Raw genomic sequence first — 9792 nt, 5'->3', positions numbered from 1 at the left:
ACTCATACACTTGCTTGGCCATGATGAAATCTACAAGGTACATTGATATGTGCAACGTTAAACCGGGAGCAGATCTATCTAAACCGGAGTTTTATGAAGCAACAACATATGGCGGTTCAACAAGGGGACTAATGGCATATACCGGTTTGGAAAATTTTCTATCAGGTTAAACCGCCTGATCTAGACATTGAAGCAATTGAGATTGCGGATGGTTAAGTATGCAGAAACAGGTTTCACAAGGTCTTGTTATGGTGTTGGATCTGAAGCAAGTTCAAAAAATAAGAAAAATAGTCGAAGATCAAAGCAGAACAGTATTGAATCAATGGGCAGAAGTATATGTGAGATCTACGGTTTTGGGCAGGAAACTAACGGCGGATACTAAAAGTTACCGCTACACAAAGCAAGGGTTCACATGTGCATCCAAGGGCTAGTACATGAGTATGAACAAGTGATGAACACCGCAAGAACACGAAGCCCTAGATCAGATCTATGTTGAGAAGAACAGAAGACCTACCAGAGCTGAGGAAAACGCGGAAGGTCGCCACGGCTTTCTGGCGCGTTCAAGTTGATGCAGCGGCCAAAGGTGATGCAGAAGACGACGGCGGCGGCGGAGCTTTGAGACTGGCGACACGAGGAAGACGAAGAGGAAGGGCACGAAGGGAATAAAAGAAATGACCCTTCGGGCCTATTTATAAGGCAAAGGACATGTGTTAGGCGCGGGAATCAAGGGACACCAGATTTTGGAAGTAGGGCGGTCACCTCGGTCATTACGAATCTATTAAACAAGAAGATATCATGGATGTTTTCTTTATGACAGATGATGTCACGCCGGTTTACAGCAAACAGAGAAGATGACGTCACGGCAGTTCAACAACTACAAGAAGATGTTGAAGACGAAGATTTTTGCTAAGGATTGACATGAACCTGTTCAAATCAATCTGGGGCCTAATGTTGGGGATATTACTACTGGGCATAAACCGGCCTACCTGGGCCGGATTAACTCCATCCGTAGTTCAAAGGTGTTAAATCCCAAAGAGGCAGATAAAGGCTCAGGGCCCGTAGTCGGTTTACAACCTGTAGCCGTACATCAGCTTTGTGCATATACTTGTAATATAAGTTAGGAACAAGGAGAGACCAACCCGGATACGAGTATGAACCGGTGTTGGGACTCTCTGAACCGGCAGGCGTCACCCATGTATATAAGGGGACGACCCGACGGCGGTTCAAGAACAACAGACAACAACTCGAGACATAGGCGAAGCTTGTTTGCTCCCTAGTCATCGAAACCCCATCAATTCCATCACAACTAGACGTAGGCTTTACCTTCCTCGAAGGGGCCGAACTAGTATAAACTCTCTTGCGTCCTTGTGTCCGCTTTAACCCCTTCAAGCTAACCCGTCGCGATGGCTCCACGACTAAGTCCTTTCTCTAGGACATCTGCCGTGACAAACCCATGACAGCCGCCCAGGCTCAAAGAGATCAATCATATTCTCATGTCTAGAAGCTTCCGTGTGCAGCCACAAGCCAATATGGGCTCTGGCTTAGTTGAGTAGATAGTGTGACCTCTTTCGGGATAGGCTAGCAGATGTAGAATGATGTAGGTGTACCGGCCTATCCGTGGGTTAAGGGGGAACATTTTTGAAAGACTATGTCTCGGTCATCCTGTTCTCAAACGCCAGGCAGTGCGAGAACTTCAAGGGAGGCGATCGAGTCTTGTGGGGAAAAGTGCGCAAACCTCTGCAGAGTGTTAAAACCTAATCGATTAGTCGTGTCCCTGGTTACGGACAACTTGAGCATCTAGTAGTGGAAATGCTGGGAGATCTCATCACTCTTAATTAAACAGTTGGGTTGTAAATGAAACTTTGGGAATGGATTGAGTTAGGTTTACCAACTCATCCTATGTTATACAATAGTGGTGGAATAATATCTTTTATTCTAGGGAAAAACTAGCTTTATGCAAAAACTAAACTTAGAGCTTTCCACCGGCCAAATTGCATGTACAAATAGATTCATTATTCTTATGATGTGACTTGCCATTACATTCAATGTATTGACCTACAGGGCTGCAACGTCTTATGTTGCAGGGATTTTCTACGACGAGTAAGAGTTACGTTGTAGGGTTACGGTCTACACTCAACTTGCCGTTGGCGTTGATGGACCCCACACCCTTATGTTTGTTTCCGCTGAGACTTATGAGGTATATATCAGTTTTACGTTATTTATACATGTGATTGCAATTTGATATATACACTGATGTACTATGTGTGCCAGCATACCGATCCAGGGATGGCACGGATACACAGAGGCTTGGCCGTTTAAGGTCGGGTCGCTACAGCGAGTGCGTGGTCGGTAATGCCTCACCAAACTTAATCCAACCAGCTAGCTTAGCTTGTTCAGTGGCTGCTTTGTCGGCTTTCTTTTTTGAGGTTGTACTAATTGCTTATGTTTTGGTACTTCTAAATATTTTTGGTTTTTATTTACTTTTTCTGCCTTCTTTCATCTTTGTAGTTTTCTTTCCATTTTCATTTTTTCTTATGTAAGCCTAACTTTTTAATTCGTGAACAGTTTTTAAATGCTGTGATTTTTTTCAAAGACACTGGACATCTATCTAATATATGCTTAGCATTTATATAATATATGATGAAAAAATTGATTTACACGGTGAAAAAAATTATATATGGTAAACAATTTCTTAAACAAGATGAACTTTTCTAAATGAACGCTAATTATTTTTTTTTTGTAATTTACGTTGAACATATTTTCAAAAGTAATAAAATGCATTTTATGTTCATTTTGCTATACAATCAATTAGCCAAAATTTGACAACAACTTTGTATCTACTTGTTTTTTCGCTTGACATTTACATTTTTGAATTCTTCTCAGGTCAGCATTTTCGTTTTAGAAAAATGAACGCCCAAACAGTCAACACATGAATGAAACAGTAAAATAAATAAAATAGAAAAGACTGTCGGCCAAAGCAATTAGAAAAATCAAGGAAAACACATGCTAGAAAATAGGAATACAATGTACAAAAATGAGAAACAAGGACAAAACGTTAATGGGCCACAAAACACTCAGCCTGCCAGCAACCTCTCTTAGATTAGGCCATTCAATTTGACGCCAATAGGCATTAACAAGGAGTGCTCCAAAAAATGACACCCCTAGATCTTCCATTTGGGGGAAAAACTACTAAACAATGTATGGCAGGGTTCCTTTGCTTGTGAAGCAAACCTACTGCAAAAAATAAGTCGAGTGTGGATTGGCAATTGGGACAATAACAATGATATGCCCCCAGTTGCGAGTTGGAGGTGGACATGCAACTAGAATGAAACACAACTACGGTCCCAGTTACGAGTCGAAGGTGGACTTACAACTCGGACTAAAGCAAAACTCGGGGCCTAGTTGTGAGTCAAAAGTGGACTTGCAACTGGGACGCAAATGTAAATAATGATCTGGGGTGCTAAACCGCACGCCCCAGCCTCCATATATATACAACATATGAGTTACAATTAGGGTACAACAGGTATTGCTTGGGGTGTACTCCAAGTCGGCTGGTCTACCGCCGTGTCCTTCTCCAACACGCCCCCGCAGTCTGAACCAGGGAGAGGATCGACGTGAAGACTGGACCTGAATTCTCGGAACACAAGAGTCGGCAACCCTTTGGTGAACATATCAGCAAACTGCAATGATGAAGGAACATGGAGGACTCGCACAGCACCAAGAGCAACTTTCTCACGGACAAAATGAATATCCAGCTTGATATGTTTAGTACGACGGTGATGCACTGGGTTGGTGGTCATGTAAACAGTGCTGACATTGTCGCAGTAGACAATAGTGGCTGTATGAATAGGGTTATGGAGTTCCTGCAGTAGTTGTCGAACCCAACAAGTTTCAGCAACACATGTAGCCACAGCACGGTATTTAGCTTCAGCACTAGAGCGGGACACAGTGGTTTGACGGCGAGAGGACCAACTGATAAGATTGTCTCCAAGATACACACAAAACCCGGAAGTAGAACGTCTGGTGTCTGGGCAACCAGCCCAATCAGCATCCGAATAGGCCACCAAGGAATGTGAGGAGGATCGGTGGAGAACAAGACCGTGAGCAAGAGTGCCTTTAAGGTAACGAAGGACACGTTTGATAAGAGAGAAGTGAGAGTCACGTGGGTCATGCATATGAAGACAAATCTGTTGAACCGCATAGGCAATCTCAGGTCTAGTTAAGGTGACATACTGAAGGGCGCCGGCAAGGCTGCGATATAAGGAAGGATCAGAAAAAGGAGATCCTGCAGTGGCAGAAAGCTTGGACTGGGTGTCAATGGGAGTGGAAATAGGATGACAATCATACATGCCGGCTCAAGAAAGAACATCCAAGATATATTGTTTTTGAGAAAGATGAAGACTAGTAGGTGTATGGGTGACAGAGATACCAAGAAAATGATGAAGAGGGCCGAGATCCTTCATGGAAAATTCATGACTAAGAGCAGTAGTGATGGTGGTAAGAAAGATTGAAGAGGAGGCTGTGAGAATAATATCATCGACATATAGAAGAAGATAAGCCATATCTGAACCATGACGAAGAATAAAGAGGGAAGCATCAGACTTAGATTTGACGAAGCCAAGTGAACGTGCATGCGAAGAAAAGCGTTGGAACCAAGCGCGAGGAGCTTGTTTAAGACCGTAGAGAGATTTAAGGAGACGACAGACATGAGTAGGTCGTTGAGGATCAATGAATCCAGAAGGTTGTTGGCTACAGACCACCTGCTCTAGGTTACCATGAAGAAAAGTGTTTTTGACATCGAGTTGGTGAATAGGCCAGTTGTTAGTTAGAGATAGAGATAGAACGATACGGATGGTGGCAGGTTTCACAACAGGACTAAAGGTCTCATCAAAGTCGATGCCAGGTTGTTGTGAGAAACCTCGGACAACCCAACGAGCTTTGTGGAAAGAGAGAGAGCCATCCGAATTTAATTTGTGGCAGAAAATCCATTTGCCACTAACTATGTTGGCACCAGGAGGGGGCGGGACAAGGGTCCAGGTCTGGTTGAGAGTGAGGGCATCGAATTCTTCCTGCATGGCATGGCGCCAATTAGGTTCACGAAGGGCGGTAAGATAATTATGGAAGGGGGGAAGAGGCTATAGCTGAGAGGTTAAGTTTGTTGGGTCGGACGGGAAGACGACCGGTTACTGACCGAGTTTGGTGTGTAGGAGGAGGTGGTGGTGTGGGTTGTGGTGCAGGGGAGGGTGGCGGGCTTGGGTGGTGGTGTTGGTCAGCCGGTGCAGGGGATGGTGGCGGACTGGGTGGATGGTGTGGTTCAGGAGAGGGTGCAGGGGAGGGTGGCAGGCTAGGTTGATGGTGAGGATCTGTCGGGGCAGATGGGGATGCATGTTGTAGAGGAGCAGGAAGGACAGGATCAAACAAGTCAGGTTCAGGAGGTGTAGACAGAGGTGTAGGAGGGGTCGAGGCATAAGGGAAGGTGTTCTCGTCAAAGATGACATGTCGAGAGATAATAACACGTCATGTAGCAAGGTCTAGGCATCTATATCCTTTGTGGCGAGGAGGGTAACCAAGGAAGACACATTTAGTAGAGCGAGGAGATAGTTTGTTGGGGGAGGTGGCAATGGTGTTTGGGTAGCATAGGCAGCCGAAAACGCGAAGGGTGTCGTAGGGAGGAGTGGTGCCATATAGGTTTTCGAAGGGTGTGGAGAAGGAAGTGGCGGAGGTAGGTCGGATGTTAAGAAGAAAAATTGCGGTGGAAAGAGCTTCAGCCCAGAACGATGATGGCATGGAGGCTTGAAAGATAAGTGTGCGAATGACATTATTGGTGGTACGAATGGCATGCTCGGCTTTGCCGTTTTGTTGGGAGGTATATGGGCAAGAAAAACGGAGAAGGATGCCATTGGTGGAGCAAAAGAGATCAAGTTTGGTGTTGTTAAATTCGCGGCCATTGTCACATTGGATAGAAAGGATACTGAGATTAAACTGAGTTTGAGCATAGGCGTGGAAGGCGAGGAAGGTAGCATATACATCGGATTTTTTGCGTAAAGGAAAACTCCAAAAGTAATGCGTATAATCATCAACAATAATAAGATAGTAGAAAAAACCCGAAGGACTAGGAATCGGAGATGTCCATAAATCACAGTGTAATAGTTGAAAAGGTTTAATACTAGATGACATCGAAGAGTAAAATGGTAATCTAACATGACGGCCTAATTGACAAGCATGGCAAAGTGTTGACGACGATTTATTGGGCGGTATGTGTTGACGTTGCTGAAGACGGGACATGGTGTGATGGCCAGGATGTCCAAGACGGCGATGCCAAAGGTCGGTGGTGGTGGCGGCGAGGAGGGCTTGGGGTGGAGCTTGGGGTGGACTGCAGAGTGTGTAGAGGGCGCTGGAGCTATTGCATCGAAGAAGTACGGTCTTGGTGAGGAGATCCTTCACAGAAAAACCGAATGGATCAAACTCTATAGAACAAAGGTTATCCATGGTGAATTGACGAACAGATATAAGATTTTTGATAATATTGGGAACAAAGAGAATATTATAAAGGTAAAAGGGGTTAGAGGAGGAGGAGAAAAGGATGGATGAACCGGTGTGAGTAGCAGGGAGAGATGCACCGTTGCCGACTGTTATTTTATGTGAGGAAGTGGGAGTAATGGAGGAGAGTGTACCATAGTCGAATGCCATGTGAGATGAGGCGCCAGTGTCCATGACCCATTCTTGATTTCCGTGGAGCTGCAGGTTCTGGAGAGCAGTTAGCAAAGCCGGGTCCAGATGCTGATGAGGTGTGCTGGTGGAGCTGGAGGACGCGCCAGGAGGGAGCTGCGGGTGCCCATATTGTTGGGGAACGTAGCATAAATTCAAAATTTTCCTACGTGTCACCAAGATCTATCTATGGAGTCATCTAGCAACGAGGGAGGAGTGGATCTACATACCCTTGTAGATCGCGCGCGGAAGCGTTCAAGAGAACGGGGTTGATGGAGTCGTACTCGTCGTGATCCAAATCACCGATGATCCTAGCGCCGAACGGACGGCACCTCCGCGTTCAACACACGTACGGAGCAGCAACGTCTCCTCCTTCTTGATCCAGCAAGGGGGGAGGAGAGGTTGATGAAGATCCAGCAGCACTACGGCGTGGTGGTGGAAGTAGCGGGATTCCAACAAGGCTTCGCCAAGCGTTGCGGGAGGAGGGAGATGTGTCATGGGAGGGAGAGGGAGGCGCCAGGGCTTAGGTGTTGCTGCCCTCCCTTCCCCCCACTATATATAGGGCCAAGGGAGAGGGGGGAGGCGCAGCCTTGGCCCTTCCTCCAAGGAAGGGTGCGGCCAGGGAGGAGTCCATCCTCCCCAAGGCACCTAGGAGGTGCCTTCCCCCTTTAGGACTCTTCCTTTCCCTTATCTCTTGGCGCATGGGTCTCTTGGGGCTGGTGCCCTTGGCCCATATAGGCCAAGGCGCACACCCCTACAGCCCATGTGGCCCCCCCGGGGCAGGTGGACCCCCTTGGTGGACCCTCGGACCCCTTTCGGCACTCCCGGTACAATACCGATAATGCGTGAAACTTTTCCGGCGACCAAAACAAGACTTCCCATATATAAATCTTTACCTCCGGACCATTCCGGAACTCCTCGTGACGTCCGGGATCTCATCCGGGACTCCGAACAACTTTCGGGTTACCGCATACTAATATCTCTATAACCCTAGCATCACTGAACCTTAAGTGTGTAGACCCTACGGGTTCGGGAGACATGCAGACATGACCGAGATGACTCTCCGGTCAATAACCATCAGCGGGATCTGGATACCCATGTTGGCTCCCACATGTTCCACGATGATCTCATCGGATGAACCACGATGTCAAGGACTTAATCAATCCCGTATACAATTCCCTTTGTCTAGCGGTACGATACCTGCCCGAGATTCGATCGTCGGTATCCTGATACCTTGTTCAATCTCGTTACCGGCAAGTCTCTTTACTCGTTTCGTAACACATCATCCCGTGATCAACTCCTTGATCACATTGTGCACATTATGATGATGTCCTACCGAGTGGGCCCAGAGATACCTCTCCGTTTACACGGAGTGACAAATCCCAGTCTCGATTCGTGCCAACCCAACAGACACTTTCAGAGATACCTGTAGTGTACCTTTATAGCCACCTAGTTACGTTGTGACGTTTGGCACAACCAAAGCACTCCTACGGTATCCGGGAGTTGCACAATCTCATGGTCTAAGGAAATGATACTTGACATTAGAAAAGCTTTAGCATACGAACTACATGATCTTGTGCTAGGCTTAGGATTGGGTCTTTGTCCATCACATCATTCTCCTAATGATGTGATCCCGTTATCAATGACATCCAATGTCCATGGTCAGGAAACCGTAACCATCTATTGATCAACGAGCTAGTCAACTAGAGGCTTACTAGGGACATGGTGTTGTCTATGTATCCACACATGTATCTGAGTTTCCTATCAATACAATTCTAGCATGGATAATAAACGATTATCATGAACAAGTAAATATAATAATAACTAATTTATTATTTCCTCTAGGGCATATTTCCAACAGTCCCCCACTTGCACTAGAGTCAATAATCCAGTTCACATCGATATGTGATTAACACTCAAGGTCACATCCCCATGTGACTAATACCCAAAGAGTTTACTAGAGTCAATAATCTAGTTCACATTACCATGTGATTAACACTCGATGAGTTCTGGGTTTGATCATGTTATGCTTGTGAGAGATGTTATAGTCAACGGGTCTGAATCTTTCAGATCCGTATGTACTTCGCAAATCTCTATGTCATCTTGTAGATGCAGCTACTACGCTATATTTGGAGCCATTTCAAATAACTGTTCTACTTGGAGCTATTCTAAATTGCTGCTCCATTATACGTATCCGGTATCTCTACTCAGAGCTATCCGGATAGGTGTTAAGCTTGCATCGACGTAACTCTTTACGTCGAACTCTTTATCACCTCCATAACCGAGAAACATATCCTTATTCCTCTAAGGATAATTTAGACCGCTATCTGGTTATCTACTCCTAGATTACCTTTGTACCCTCTTGCCAAATATGTGGCAAGGCACACATCAGGTGCGGTACTCAGCATGGCATACCGTATAGAGCCTATGACAAAAGCATAGGGGACGACATTCGTCCTTTCTCTTTCTTCTGCCGTGGTCGAGCTTTAAGTCTTAACTTCATACCTTACAACTCAGGCAAGTACTCCTTCTTTGACTGATCCATCTTGAACCCCTTCAAGATCATGTCAAGGTATGTGCTCATTTGAAAGTACCATTAAGCGTTTTGATCTATCCTTATAGATCTTGATGCTCAATGTTCAAGTAGCTTGATCCAGGCTTTCCATTGAAAAACACTTTCCAAATAACCCTATATGCTTTACAGAAATTCTACGTCATTTCTGATCAACAATATGTCAACAACATATATTTATCAGAAATTCTATAGTGCTCCCACTCACTTCTTTGGAAATACAAGTTTCTCATAAACTTTGTATACACCCAAAATCTTTGATCATCTCATCAAAGCATACATTCCAACTCCGAGATGCTTACTCCAGTCCTCAGAAGGATTGCTGGAGCTTTGCATACTTATTAGCATCTTTCAGGATTGACAAAACCTTCCGGTTGTATCACATACAACCTTTCCTCAAAAATCGTCGAGGAAACAATGGTTTTTGGCATCCTATCTGCAAGATTTCACAAATAATGCAGTAATATAATTCCAACAGACTCTTAGCATCGCTACGAGTGAGAAAGTCTCAT

The sequence above is a fragment of the Triticum urartu genome, chromosome 3 (genome assembly GCF_003073215.2).
Source record: "Triticum urartu cultivar G1812 chromosome 3, Tu2.1, whole genome shotgun sequence".
In the NCBI taxonomy this organism is placed as follows: domain Eukaryota; kingdom Viridiplantae; phylum Streptophyta; class Magnoliopsida; order Poales; family Poaceae; genus Triticum; species Triticum urartu.
The sequence above is the reverse complement of the archived record's forward strand: the minus strand, read 5'-3'. Positions refer to the sequence as shown.